General features: G+C 33.8%; 1 protein-coding gene across 1 annotated transcript in view; it reads left to right on the top strand.

Moving 5' to 3' along the window:
- LOC135224753 (transient-receptor-potential-like protein) overlaps window positions 1–5,000 on the top strand; it is a 210,596-nt gene that overhangs the window by 99,472 nt on the left and 106,124 nt on the right.

Consider the following 5,000-nt stretch of genomic DNA (forward strand, 5'->3'; position numbering starts at 1 on the left):
ACCCCAAAAAAACAAAAAACAAAATAAATAAATAAATAATAATAATAATAATTGTGAAGTCGTCTATGCAATAAGTATCAGTAATAGTAGCTGAAGTATTCGCATTGGTACTAGTACTAGTAATAGTGGTAGTAAAAGTAGGTGGTAGTTTTCTTCAGAGAATAAATTTGTTAAAAATTTGCGTTTCCTTAAATATCAATACTTAAGATACAAGACATTCTTTTATCGAAATTACCCCAGGTGTGTTTTCGTGATGTATTAACTTTCTATTGACGAAGTAATCCTGGAAAGTGATGTATTTGTTATTTAAATCTTGATGTTGGATGTATTCTGTCATTATTCTACGTTTCAGGGTTAGTTTTTCATGCACAGCTAACTACTAATTTCTGGAAGTTCAAATCTCTCTCTCTCTCTCTCTCTCTCTCTCTCTCTCCTCTCTCTCTCTGTTTTCCGAGCTCAGGTAGCCAAAGAAAGAATAGCTTCTGAAAGGTCATCATATCTCTTATATTAAAGCCTCTTATATAATATATTGTTTGGATTTTGGTTCCTCCTGACTTTTGTACAGGCATAATAGATTAGTGTATTCTATTTCTTCCTCTTTTTTTCCTTTCATTTCATTTTGTGTATGTCTGTTCTTTATCCTCTTCTTCTTCGTCTTTTTCTTCTTCTTCCAAATAGTTGGGTGGAACAGCGGTACCTCAAGACTGATTTATCGGTGACACCGATGTCATGTTTTATGAGGAATACTTTTTCCGTCGTTTGTATTGCATCTTGTTTTCTTTATTCCTCTTTTTTCTTCTTTCCTTCTGTATTTTCTTATATGTATTCCCCAGAGTTGCAGTTATTCCTAGGCTTATTCTTTATTGTTTTGCTTTTCTGCGTATTCATTTCCTTTGTACTTTGTTCTTTTTCAGTGATTTATCTTATCCCGTGCTTGTCTACTTTTGTTATTTTGTTCTTTTCCAATTTCTTCATTTATCTCCCAATACCTGTACCTCTTTTCCCCTTTTGTTAAGTCTCCAATGTCCACTTCTTCCTCCATCGTCACCCTTTCCCATCTTACCTCCCCCGTTTATCCCTCTTCCTCTCTTTCTTCTTCTTGTCCATATTTCTCCTATTCTCCGAACGTATTCTGCAATTTCTCCCACCTTTTCTTTTCTATTCCTTTCTTGTTCTCTCTCCTGTATGGTGAATAAAAGTAATTGATTTATCGGCGGCAGCGTCTATGCTGTAGACTGCTGCGTGGAGTGGGTGAGAGTTAGACCACGATAAGAATTTCAATGCATTCAGGATGTCAATGACACCATATCAGTGAATCTCAACCAGGGGGGAAGTGTGACCAAGAATTGATAGTATTATACGTATATTATTTGGTATGCACCTATTCAGGCAGACAATTTTGGAAAGAGGGGGCGGGTGGGCTTGGGATGACATTCTGAGATTTGGTGAAAGGGTGCATGGGACAAAAAACGTTGAGAACCACAGTAACTACCCTGTATCGACAGAGGGCAGTTCATTGGCCTTGTGTTTTCCCGTACGTATACAGCTGCTCCGGTGAGTGGTACTATCCTTTTTCCAGTCGTTATAGGTGCGCGGTACGTCCTTTTTAATGTGACAGGTTTCTGGTTGCTTTTCCTTTTGAATACATTAGTATGCGCGACGGAAACTATTCAGGAATTTTGTATGGTCATTCTGAGTTGACGTGTATATGCTATGCAGATATTCATATCTCTGACTGCCTGTTTGTGTGATATACATACGTATATATAATATACGTATGTATATCACATTCGTATAGCCATAATTGGCTATACGAAGGACCCAGATCACTTAACCACCTTAGAGTCGTTACTCATAAAAAGGCTGGTTCCTTCACTCAACAATAACACCTCGTCTTCAACTTTATATCTGGCATAGTTTTCGTCTTGACTGGGACCTCGGTTTTTGTCATTCCCTCTTCTTTCCTTACTAGAGATGGTTGGTGTTTTAGTAGTCTCTCTCTTTTGTTTCTTACTGTTTTTTAATAATGCTTTTTTACAGTTTTTTAATGTCAATTTTAATTTTTGATGAATTCCTTTTATGTAGTAATATAATGTAATTGTTTTTATTTCTTCACAGACTGATGATGCACCGTGTTTTGTGTGCGTAACGTTTTTTGTATAATAAATCATGGCCTGTTACTGAGAGTGTATCATGGAACCTCCTGAAATCTTCTTAATATATAATAATATAATAATTATAATATATATATATATATATATATATATATATATAATATTATATATATATATATATGTTATATAACAGAATCACGAAAAGTTAGGAACGTGATAAATCCATAAATAAAGATAAATGCCACGAAGAAGTCTGCGAGATCTTTCGACTTAAAAACCCTTTACTGAAGCAGTAAAGGGCTTTTAAGTCGAAGATCTCGCAGACTCCTTCGTTTAATTTTCCTTCGTGGCATTTATCTTTATTTAATATATATATATATATATATATATGATATCATCTATATATGTATGTATGTATGGTATGCTATGTATGTATGTATGTATGTATGTAGTTGTATGTATGTCATTATATATGTGTGTATATCTAATATCTATATTATCTATATATATAGATAGATATATATAATATATATATAATATAATTACTTAAGAGTATTTAGCCACGAGAAATTGTTTTTTAAGTACGCCTCTTATATATACGCGTCCGCTATTCACGGTGGTAAGCCTTTATATTATAAATAAATATATATGTATGGTATGTTGCTGTATATATGATATATATATATAGATATATATATATATATATATATTATCTCAGAGTTTATTTAGCAACGAGTATTTAGCCGACGAGGAAATGTTTAAGTACGCCTTTATATTTTATATCGCGTCGCTATTCACGTGGTAAGCCTTTATATATATAATATACAAATATATAATATATATATATATATATATATATATATATATATATATATATATATATATAATGAGTGTGTACGTGTTTTTTGTACGTGTACGTGTGTGTATGTATGTAATAGAAAAGAAAACTAGAATTACTGAAAACTGTAAATCACATAGGCATGATTTCAAGTGACTAACTGTTCGCATCTATACACAGTATACGCTTATTCACAAAAACATTAGCTTATATACGTTATAATTAATGTAATTATGTAGTAAATTTGATGTACTTTAAAGTATTATTTTTTTTGTAAACGTCTGAAAATAGATCAACATTCTGTGTATATGTATGATAACACTAGACTGAATTGCATTAGGAATTCAGCACTATATTTAAACATTTTTATTATAAACTACTATTTGTTTTGCCCATTTTACTTTCTTCCTTGAACAGTTCTATGCAATTATTATTCTACAATTAGGAGAATGATAAAGAAGAGAATAAGAAAAATTTATTTATTCTACAGTCAGGTGAATAAGTAAGAATCCTTAACTCTGGTTCATACGCAACATATTCATTATTTAGGATAAAATATTCAGAAATAAAGCGTTATCTGAACATCATTGCTGTATAGGATGCCAATTATGGAACTAGAAAATTTGTCAATTAGTGGGTTACTGTATTAATGTAAGACAAGAATTTATGGTATGTGCTTCAATGGAGTACTGTTCGCAAATAGTAATTATCTGCCGTAAAGAGAGAGACGGGGGGCGGGGAGGATTTATTGATCTCTGATGACGTTAGTATTTTCTTCTGCATAAGAAAAGATTCCGTTAGTAGCTCTAGTAATAGTATTCATAATGTTATAAATTGATCATTTTTCGAATATAATGATATAATTATACAATTTCCACAATTACAGAATTTTTTCTTTGTAAAAACTTCAATAAGCATTACCTTCGAAAATGAGATATGATCGAGTTTCGTGATATTAAATTGATACATTGTAATTGACGAGGAGAATCTCTCTCTCTCTCTCTCTCTCTCTCTCTCTCTCTCTCTCTCTCTCTCTTTTCCAGTGATCTAATTACCCGTTATTCCTTTATCAAATCCGCATCCTGCTATTTCCGAAATTCCTTCCATTTGTGTCCATCACTTGGATCCTATCAGCTTTGTAACGGTTTTCTATATTTCCATAATTGGCATTCCTCTGAGCGCAAGATTTAGATACACTGTTCGATATGTGTTTGTTTCTCAACTTGAGTATAGTGCTACAGCAGATGCGTCGTGGTCAGTTAGTTTTCCTTTCCACCAGAAATGGAATTCCTAATGAGGACGTTTGGACGTTTCAGAATGAGGAGATTGAAATTCTTCATTTATATGAACAAGGAAGAAGTTGTAGGGATTCTAAGAATGTTTGCCAATTTAAAACATTATATATGTGTATATATATAATCTATCTATATACATACATACATATAATTCGTGTCTGAAATTGTAAGAACTTCAAAAGCAAAAAACTGTTAAATAATTCCCTCCACAGGAATAGTCATATCAATACTTTACAGTTTTGTCTGCTCCTCATCACGTCATTATCGGAGACAAACTGCAAAATATATTTCCATATCTGACATCATATCTTCATCTAATTCTCTTAGAATTTTATTTCCTTTATTTCACATTTTTTGGTCTAAATCAGGTACTCCTGGAATTTGACTGTCCACTGCAGTAGACGGCGTTCTCTCCGTTTATTTTCGTCCTCTGGAACCTGACTTCCACCTTCCAGGAACCGTTTTATACCTGGAACACTTAGCTTTCTTTCGCCCACATTTATTTTAGGACAGGTACGTCGCCACCGTTCCAGCGCCAGCTGTAGTTGTCTCTTCTTTGAAAACACCCTTGAAGTCTTCCAGACAAACCCCCATAAACGCTTCCAGCTCACACCCTACCCCGCCCACAACTGGTATCCCAGCTTCTCCATGTCCAAGGCCTTTTTCCTTTTCCAGGACCCTCCCGTTTCCAGAGACCTTTCCAGTCCCTCCTTTCCCGTTCCCAGGGGCCCTTCCAATACCTCCTCTCTTATC

The sequence above is a fragment of the Macrobrachium nipponense genome, chromosome 12 (assembly GCF_015104395.2).
Source record: "Macrobrachium nipponense isolate FS-2020 chromosome 12, ASM1510439v2, whole genome shotgun sequence".
Classification (NCBI taxonomy): domain Eukaryota; kingdom Metazoa; phylum Arthropoda; class Malacostraca; order Decapoda; family Palaemonidae; genus Macrobrachium; species Macrobrachium nipponense.